This window comes from Gracilinanus agilis, chromosome 1, assembly GCF_016433145.1.
Source record: "Gracilinanus agilis isolate LMUSP501 chromosome 1, AgileGrace, whole genome shotgun sequence".
NCBI classification, from domain to species: domain Eukaryota; kingdom Metazoa; phylum Chordata; class Mammalia; order Didelphimorphia; family Didelphidae; genus Gracilinanus; species Gracilinanus agilis.
This window is the reverse complement of record NC_058130.1, coordinates 478,215,919-478,226,653: the sequence shown is the minus strand read 5'-3', so window position 1 is coordinate 478,226,653 and position 10,735 is coordinate 478,215,919. Positions and strand designations below refer to the sequence as shown.

At 36.9% G+C, this 10,735-nt stretch overlaps 1 protein-coding gene and 1 non-coding gene across 2 annotated transcripts in view; both read left to right on the top strand.

The window, feature by feature from the left end:
• The window catches only part of RALYL (RALY RNA binding protein like), a 572,389-nt gene that overhangs the window by 436,911 nt on the left and 124,743 nt on the right, over positions 1-10,735 (top strand). The gene's annotated exons all lie outside the window — the stretch shown is intronic.
• Positions 1,293-1,399, top strand: LOC123232687. Its single transcript, XR_006505214.1, has one exon. It is a non-coding gene; the product is annotated as a U6 spliceosomal RNA (small nuclear RNA).

The window sequence follows — 10,735 nt, the reverse complement described above, 5'->3', positions numbered from 1 at the left end:
AGAGGGAGAGAGGGAGAGAGAGAGGGAGAGAGGGGAGAGAGAGGTAGAGAGGGGGAGAGGAAGAGGGAGAGGGAAGAGGGAGACAGAAGAGGGAGAGGGAGAGGGAGGAGGGAGAGAGGGAAGAGGGAATACGGAGAGGGAGAGAGTGTATAGGTGTCTGTGTCTGTGTGTTTGTGTGTCTGTGTGTCTGTGTTTATAAGAGGATTTTTCTCTTCTCCTTCCCTCCCACCATTAGCCATGGTGTTTGAATTAAAGCTATTTGATGAATAGAAGACAGCACATCCAGAAAGGAGTAAAGACACACATGGATACAGAAAGGAAGTATTCTAGCAGCTTCAGGGAACAAAGAAGTAGCTATAGATTCAAAAGAGAAGAGGGAGAGAGGGAGAGGGAGAGAAGGGACAACTGAGCTAGCTACACAGACAAATAGACCCTGGAAGCCTAACTAACTTACCCAACCAGGAAGAAATGCTATACTTTGAAGGACTCCATGAGGAAAGAAAAGACATCAAGAATATTAAATCCTAGAGAGTTGCTTTGCCATGTTCATTCTCTATTTGTGCACCATACTATGGCTGTACCCTAAGTCTGTGCCCACTCTTCCCATGGACTGAATATTTTTGAGAAAATACATCCCAGGTTTGTGGGAGGTAAATTATTTTTACCCATGGTTCTTACTAGGCTATCATAGAAAGTGTCTTTGCTATGAGATATTGCATCTACTGGGTGACTAATGGGGAAAAGATAACTGGTGAGAGCTCATGAGCTATAGTAATTGGAATTCCACATCCCCAGATTTTGCCCTAGAACCTGAGTAGTAGCTATTCTCTTAGAATTTTACCCATGGAGGGTACCGTCAATTATAAAGATAGCCCAGAAAGGACTATATTTCTACGTAAATAGAAACCTTAACTTTTATCAACTACTACTTAATTTAACTATAACAATCTCTTAGGCCTAAGTAGAAAATTTATCCTCATATTTCTTTTCAAATCAAAAGCCCTGGGAAAAATCCACTGCTCTTAACCCTGTGGCTCTGCTAATAATGGGACTTTGGGCAGCTCAGAATTAAAATGTCAGTTACAGCTTGCTTTTTTTCCCCTTAATTTTAGTCTCTAAATGCCCTAAGGGAAACGTGATCTGGGACCTTGTCTGCCAAATCCTAGAAAGACATCATGATCTCTAAGACCTCTGAATAACATTCCATCTACTTTTTCCTTCACGTTCCACAAAATAGAATTTCTGTTCTACATAGCTGTTTTGCTCCAAATTGCTTTTTAAAATGCACCTCAGTGCTTGCTTTGGCAGCACATATACTAAAATTGGAACAACACAGAGATTATTAGCACGGCCCCTGTATGAGGACAAAATGCAAATTCGTAAAATATTCCATATTTTTTAAAAATTAAATTAAATGCACTTTAATCTATTTTTGTTCTTTGCCTCACATCAAAATAGAGAGAAAGCAAGAAATAATGGAGCTACACCCGGTATAGGGGAATAATGTGTAATTAGCCTTTTCCAATCAGTAGAAGGTTTTCCAAACAACCTTTATCTCATAGCTCTGCACCCTCACAGGGCAGGTTTCTTTTAAGAAAAGGTATAAAGAGAGAGAGAGACAGAGAGACAGAGACAGAGACAGAGACAGAGAGAGAGAGAGAGAGAGAAGAAACCCCTGCTCTCAGGGAGCTCACTGTCAAATATGGAAGACAGCATGCAAACAATTATGCATAAAGTTATAGATAGGATAAATTAGAGGTAACCTCAAAGGGAAAATATTAAGATTAAGGGAGGCCAGGAGACCTATGTTTCTTATAGAGAGTGAAACTTTAGGTGAGACTTGAAGAAAACCAGGGAAACCAGGAGACAGAGTTGAGAAGAGAAAGAATTCCAGGCATAGGGACAGTCAATGCAGGTGCATTAAGTCAGGATAGTATAGCTTGTGTTCAAGGAGTAGCAGGGAGTTCAATGCTACTGTATCCCAGAGTACTCAGACAGGAGTAAGATTTAGGAACACTAGGAAGTTAGGAAGGATCCAAGTAATGAAGAGTTTTACAAGCCGAAACACTATTTTATATTTGATACTGGACATAACATGAAGTCATTTGGAGTTGAATGAATAGGGAAGTGACATAGACAGGACATATACTTTAGGAATTCCACTTTGACCACTGAGTGGAAGATGGATTGGAACAGAGATGAAACCATCTTTATGCTTCTTCTCTTGTCTGTGGGATAACCCAATAGTTTAAGTCTCTGGAGACTGTAGTATTCCATGACTTGCAACCATTCAGCATCACTGAGACATTCCTGAAGTTAAAAGATAAGGCTTGTTTCAGGGAAGAGATTAATATTATTTTAAATTTTTTACAATTTGTCAAAGGTGGTCTAACCATTCACTTCTTATTCAGTCCAGACCCAGCTAATTATCTCTCTTTAGTGTCTATCCAAGACAGACATCCTGATGAATGAATGAACTTTCCATCCCAGTCCAAATCATAGTCTGGGTAGTCGGCATTCTTCTTCACTTGCTTTTCCTGCATGAATAATGATTTCAAAATCTCTTAAGTGATTATGAATCTCATTTGGGATACTCTGAAATATTCCAGGGCTACACACAATCAGTGAAATGTCACCTGCAAGCAGGAGCATCCTAAAGAGAAGCAGAAAAATAATTTACACAATGATTACAATGAAAAGAATAATTATTATGAATGCTATGTAATTATAATGAAGTTTGTCCCTGAAAAAAAGAAACGAGAAACTGTTTTTTTTTCTGCTTTTCTTTGCCTACAGGTGTAAAATATTCTTGGGATATGAGATTTGGGCCCCTCTCTGGTGTGGGACTCTCGGGGCTCTCATCTTGGTTGTGGTGTTCAAATTTCATTTGAGGATTAAGGTTTATTTTTTTATTGAAGTCAGAAAGAAATTTTAAAAATAATGAGCTTACCAGGCTTATGTATAAGGAAAAGAAACTCGGTTTGGATATGTTGAGATAGAGATTCCCTGAGAGACATACAGGTAGATGTCTAGAAGTCAAGATAGGAAAATGGCATTATTATTCCATTTTTATCACACATTTGATGCTGTAACCATTAGGTTCATCTGCTGGTTAGTAAAGCATTATTAGTAAAGTACATTATTAATAATCTTTAATTATGGAGATGTAAATCTGAAAAAAAGTTGATGAGGTAAAATAGGAAAAAAACTGGACTTGAGTTCAGAAGAGATCAGTGCAGATTTTGCCTTTTTTACTTATTACCTCGGGCAAATGATTTGATCTCTTTGACCTTAATTTCTTCATCTGTAAAATGAAGTTGAACTAGAGAGACTCTGAGATCCTTTCTGCATCTAACCTATGATCCTACAGAATCATTATTCTTGTAAACTAAAGTCAATTTTGAAAGGAATCGGATTTTAAAGGAAAAATCCTTTATGTTAGAAAAAATAACCTTTCAAGAAGCTTTATGTATTAGAACTGAGGCTATTTGGAATTTCTGTCATTAAGTTAATGTAAATAATTATTATAAATTCATTAATATACTTTCTGTCCAGAATCACAAGGATGAGAAAACAGTATCTTGATTTTTTTTGACTGACCTCTAATCTGCTTTTATGAGAAAAAACAAACAAGTCCAAGAGTAATATCAGAGTTTTTATCAGCAAGCCACCTTCAGGGGTTATGTCATAGGGCCAGTATGGATTCAGTTTAATTTCCTATCCATCCTAGTATCTTGTAGCACTATGAAAAGATAATTATGGCCATGGTGTGACATCTAGCCACTGCAATATCCTGAAGCCCTTTCAGAATCACCAGAAGTGTCAGAGGTCCCTGACCTCAGCGGGAGACAGACTCTAAGGGAGGCAGAATATTTCCAAAGGTGCTGTCAAGGACACAGCTTTTGCTGACTAGCTGATGTGGCTTTATCCCAGCCAATTTCCCTTGGGGTGCTTCCTGTGCCAGAAGCTCTGAACCACTCGCCCTCAGGTAAGCAGACACATGTGATTCAACCAGCATCAGGCACTCCCAGATATTTCCCCAGATGAGAGACAAGGAGAAACAAAAGTGGGGGGACATGGGGAAATTCTTTTCGTGGCTGCCTCGCCGCATTTTCCCCTGCTTCTTAGCTCTTCAGACCCTTGTCTCCCTCCCAGAGGTCTTGCCTCTCTAGAATACTGGCAGAAGCAGAGCCTCATCTGAGGAATCCAGGATCCGGTACCAGAAATGTGGGTCTGCAGCTTAGCACAGGAGCTGCTGCTAGAGAACAGTCATGACCTTCTCGGTGTAAAGGACCCCTGCTCTTTCCTGCACTCATAGTTGACCCTAACTGCTTCCCCACTGGGCTCCCAAAAGGTTTAATTAACTATATTCAGAATATTTTGGTGGGAAGGGTATTGCTTTTTTAAAAAAGGAAGAAAATGTATTCCAGTTCTTTACAAATCAGGATCTACGTGTAGCAAATACGATATTGCTCATTTAACAAAAAGAAATTTATTTAACCCTTACTCCTCATTCCCTCTCCAATCAGGATAAATAAGCATCTGTTTTTAACACATTAAGAACATGGGGAAATTGCAACTAGGTAGCATAGTGGATAGAGCACGAGGCGTAGGGACAAAAAGGACCTAAACTGAAATTCAACCTCAGACACATATTAGCCATGGGGCCTTGAGCAAATCAATTAGACTCTGTTTGCTTCAACTTCTTTTAAAATGAGGATAATAGCCATCTCACAGAGTTGTAAGAATCACATTAGAGACAGCTATGTGGTTCAATGGATTGACAGGAAGTCCTGGGTTCAAATTTGGCCTCAGACACTTCCTAACTATGTGACCCTGGGTAAGGCACTTGACCCCCATTGCCTAACCCTTGCCAATCTTCTGCCTTGGATCCAATACACAGTACTGATTCTAAGACAGAAATCAAAGTTTAAAAAATGAAAATAAATTTTTTAAAAATTGTATAAAATAATAATTATGAAGTGCTTAACATTGCTTGGCACATAGTAAGTACAATAAAAATATTAGCTATCATTGTTGCTATTTTATTTATTATTTTATTAATATTTAATTGTTATTGTTTAATTTCTCAGGATAAATTTAATTAGATTCAATATAGTTTCCATGTTCATTTTTCTGCGTTCTATTTAACACTTTTAGAATTTAGTCCAATCCAACAAATATTAAAGACATTTTAAAGAGCAAAAAAGGAAATATTCTCCTTAAGGAACAATATATTTCATGAACATGAATCACTAGGTACACAGTTAAAGTAGATTTGGCAGCTTTCATCTAACCAAATTGAAATAACCAGAATGATGCATTTGGTAACAATTCTAAAAAGTGGAAATTCACAGTAATATTTCAATGAAAAGACTGACTTTATATCATAATTCCAAACCAACACATGCCTCCCAGGACAATTCTATCTTAGATCTCCCAAAAAGAAAAATCCTAATGAAATATAAGGAGCATAATATGTCTAATTCCAAGAGACATAAGATCGTCAGCATTAATCAGTATTTGACTTCTAGTACTAGAATTACTAAAACATGATCTCAGTTTTGGGGATAAGAATCAAATAATCTTGGTCATTTTCAGTATCAGGAGATACTAATCATTTTTAGGCAGTATGTAATTGGTATGAAAACTGAGCCATTGAGGCATAATGAAACCCACTTCCTATGTCAAACATAATTACAGGAATTTATCAACTCAGTTAACCAAGCATGTTTCAGTCAGGAAACCCAAAATACTCTAAACATAATCCAAATTGAACCTCAAAAATTAAGAGAGTATAGTATGTATGCAGGAATAAGAAAAACATTTATATATGGAGAATAGATTAGCAAATTCAAATCTAAACAGTATAATTAAAGTTGTTATTGTTTAATCAATTAAACTTTTTTCTTACTAATTCTAAATAAAATTATTTAAACCAATTTAGGTAAGTTTTCAAATGCTCAAGCTATATATCTCCTTTATAAAATGTATAGTCATTTGAGATTTTATTTATTAACAAAAGATGTTAAAACAATTAGTCATAGTGTGGAAAATATAAGTAAGATAATGGGGTCACCAGGGATATTATAAATAAACTAAGTGGTTTGTGGGAACACGCACACTGGGATTTATGAGAGACTGGACCAGGATGGAAAGACCAGAGTTTACTGGATTCCCACAGGAATGGCGGTTGATCTTAACTGTCACTTAGCTTCCCCTAGGCCAGAGTCGAGAAACAGGCTGACAAGGTAAAAGGGACTTAACAGTTTTAATTATGTTTGACTAAAAGGTGGGAAAAGGATTTCTATACTTAAAATCTAAAGGATAAAACCACAGGGCAATGGGAGGACTTATTCTACTCTTATCTAAGTGATCTAAACTAACAGGGCCCAAGGAGCTATAAATGGAGTCTATGGGTGACTGCCTCAGACCTGGAACCTGCCAGGCTTGAGTACAGCTGGGGCTTTTGTGGCTTTGGGATTCTTACTGCAATCCACTGATGATCTCTGGATGCCAGTAGCCAAAGTTGTCTCAGGTACCAAGTAGCGAGGGTTTTGCTTGAAGCACTGTCCGCCAGAACTCAAACTTCACCTCTTCCCTGGCACAGGACTCCTGATCTTCTCACCTTTTGCTAGATGCCACACCACTCAGGATCCCAGGGGAAAATCAGAAAGCAGGATGTCCTTTTACTCGTGAGTGCTCCCAGGGCTAACCACAGTTTGTGTTAACCCCTAATGGAGTCCCACTCAGAGCCAAGTCACCTCTTCCTGCTCCTTCTTTCCAACCTGGAGTTCCCAGCTCCAGCTCCTTCCTGATATGTACAACTTAATTCCTAATCACTAGCTAATCTAATCTTCCTCACAACAATAGTCAAGCCATAACTTTTATACTGTACACCAGAATTACATTGGAGGAAGTTCTTAGCTTATAGATTCAACAAGTATTCATTGGAAAAACATTTATTAAAGTACCTTCTATAGACAAAAATTCAACAGTGCCAAGATGGTTTTCTATTACATATTGGGGGGGGGGGCAGATGGAGTGAGACAAATAGACTAAATGGGGGAGGAGGGAGAGGAAGAGAAAGAGAGAAAGAGACAGACAGAGAGAACAAGGGAGAAAGTGTGTAAAAGAGAGACAGAGAAGGAGGGAGAGAGAAAGGGAGAAATGACAGAGGGAGGAAGACAGAGACAGACAGACAAACAGAGAGAAAGGGAGGGAGAGATAGAGCTTAAGTTTGCATAAATATATTTATATATACACACATATATATAGATAGATGGCCACATATTCTGGAGTGAATAACTATCTCAATCAGGAGGGCCATAGGATCCCCAATAATATGATTTTAATTTCTTTTCCTTTTTTCCCCTTTTATCCTCATTTCCATAGACCCTATTACTGCCAGAGATCTTCCCCTTTTACTATTCCTTTCTCATCTCATTGCACTGACAATCCAGGGGAGAACAGGCAGAGTGGCTAAGGGGAAGAAGGTAAATTCTCCATATCCCAACACTCTTCTCTCTCCTACTAGAATATAACCTACCTGAAGGTGAATTTCTATTTCCTTTTTGTCCTTAGATCCCTATTAGCTAGTACAGTGATGATGAACCTTTTAGAGATGGAGTGCCAGGCCCCATCCCCATCAACAATAGGGAATCAACAGGACTGTTTCATAAGTAAAGGAATTGGGGGTCACGCCAACATTCAAAGATTGGCTACTAAGTCATAGAAAGATTGTCCTTACAATGGAACACCACACCAATGAAATTACAAATGTTTGAAGAAGTTTACACTAAGCATCTTATAAAACTAGCTGCCCTCCCATCTCTCTGTCTTTCTGTCTCTATCTCTGTTTCTTTGTCTTTCTATCTTTCTCTCAAAATACTCACACTAATTTTTGCCATCAAACATGACACAACTAGTTTAATTATAAACAATTTTCCCTACTATAAATGTTTTAATTGAAATCACAACATGATTTCAATTAAGAATAAGGAATCCAGACCCATAATGTATTTCACCTTGGGTGTCTGTGAATGATGTGGTGAGTTTGAGGATTGTTATTATATTTTCTTACTTTTTCTGTGTTATGCCGAATAGACTAATAAAAAATAATCTATGAAAAACAGAAAAATAACAATTTGTGTAATCCTTTAAGGTTTCAAAGTTCCTTACATGTATTATCTCACTTGATATTCTCCAGTGTCCTCTTACAAATTAGCCATTATTCACTTAACTAGAATAATTTAATAGAAAACAAAGCAAAAGCAATTTTAAAAAAATTGTCATAATCCATGGATGCACTCTCCATCCAATGTGCATAGGTTCCTAAGAAGAGAGAGTACAAACTTTCAAAGCTATAACAAAGAGGCACATGAAAAGGGAACATATTAACCTGAGAAGCTCACAACTGTAGACTACAGAACTTGATGTCTCTTATCTCCCTCAGGAATATCTACAAAAAGTCATTGAAAAATGTGGTGCCTTTTTTTTGCCCTCTTACTACACTAGGACCACATTCTTATCTGGGTTAGTATGTCAGTGTTAAGCCCTTCAAGCAAAACAGAAAGAACCCTTAGCCTAGGAACTGCTGAGTTGTGCTAGGTATGCTTTCTTGACTGTGTTCTGATTGGTTGCTCCCTCATAGGCACCATTGGGCAGGGCAGGGAAAGATAAAGGAAGAACCTTTCTCTCCAGTTAGCTTATCCAAGAGCAATGTTTTTTTTTTTTTTTTCCAAGCATAAAAACTTATCTTCCATTCAGTTCTTTCAAATAGCCAAGTTTTTACTACACTAAGTTTCTCTAAGGAATAGAATTTCCTCTTTTAAGCAGCTCTACCAATTTAGCAGGTGGTAGTGCAGATTCTGAAGTCTTACTACCTCCAAGCTTGCTTCTCGGGGGTCAGCAAGGTGGCTCCGTGAATGAAGTGCCAGGGTTGGAGACAGGAGGACCTGGCTTTAAATCTGACTTCAGACACTTCCTGGCTATGTGACCCTGGGCAAGTCACTTAATCTCAATTGCCTAGCTCTTACTGATTTCTGTCATAGTACCAATACTTAGTATCGGTTCTAATATAGAAGAAAAGGGTTGTTTTTTTGTTTTTGTTTTTTAAAACCCTTACCTTCCATCTTGGAGTCACTACTGTGTATTGCTCCAAGGCAGAAGAGTGGTAAGGGTAGGCAATGGGGGTCAAGTGACTTGCCCAGGGTCAAACAGCTGAGAAGTATCTGAGGACAGATTTGAATCTAGGACCTCCTGTCTCTAGGCCTGACTCTCAATCCACTGAGTTACCCAGCTGCCCCGAAGTAAAGGGTTTAAAAAAATGCTTCTCAAAACCACTGAGAAGTCTGGCTTGTTTCCATTGCAAATAATGTCTTTTCTTTACAATGGAAAGCCAGGAAGATCTATGTTAAAATTCTGCCAGTGTGACAATGGATACATTACTAATTCTTTCTGAGCATCAGTTTCCTCAATTTCCTTACAATCAATATATTCTCGCTAGAAAGGAGTACTATATCATATAGTTTGACCAAAAGTGACTGTACTAAAGAACAGTGTCACTGTATATAAAAAGATTTTAGTGACTCTTCCTCAACTTAGTTCCCAATTTTTAGCATTCTCCCCAACTTTGCTTAAATTAATTTTATTAATATAAAACATATTATTTATTATATAACAGTATACATTTTTATTTTTAATAAATATTTACTATATACTATATTCTAATTAATATAATATGTTATTATAGCATTAATATAACCTATATTAATATAAAATAAGCAAACTAAATTTAAATAAAATATAAAAATTTTGCACACATTTTATATTTATTTATCTGATTATATGCTATTTCTGCCAGTAAAATATAAACTCCATGAGGTAAAGAACTTTTTTTTTATCATAATATACTTAACATCTACCACACTTCCTGGTGCATAGTAAGTATTCATTAAATATTTGTTGAATCAAATTGAATTATTTCAAGAAAAGTAAATATGCATGAAAGAATCATACGAATTTATAATGAAATGTTTTTCTAGGAAAATTTCCTCCTACAATAAATGTTAGATTTTCATTTATTTTCTCTTAATAGGTAACAAAATTTCAGAAATCTTTCTCATTTACTACATAAGTGGCTTCCAACTACAAGTCCATGAAAGAAATGGAATTTTTATTTCTATGTGATTTACTAAACTGTTGTCTCAATACTATATCAAAAATGCCTAAACCGACTCTATAAAAAAGCCCAGTATTACTCAAAAATGGATAAGTAATAGCTTTAACATTTTTAAAACATTTTTATTATCATGCAAAACACACTTCCATGTTGGTCATTGTAGTAAGAACACACTCATAAAAAACCAAAAATCCAAAATAAAGCTGTAAATACACTGATGTGAGGAGATAGTATCCTTTGCTCCATATCCATCTGCTCTTTCTCTGGAGGTGGATAGCATTCCTCATCATTGCTGAGAATGTTGATCATCGTACAGTATTGCTGTTACTGTGTACAATGTTCTCCCAGTTTGCTCTGTATCATTTCATGAACTGAAATCATCTTGCTTATCATTCCTTATGGCACAATAGTATTCCATCACTAACAGATACCACAATTTGTTTAGCCATTTCCCAATCGATGGACATCCTCTCTATTTCCAATTCTTTGCCACCACAGTAATGGTATTACAGGACCAAAGTAAATTAACAGTTTTATAGCCCTTCAGGCATC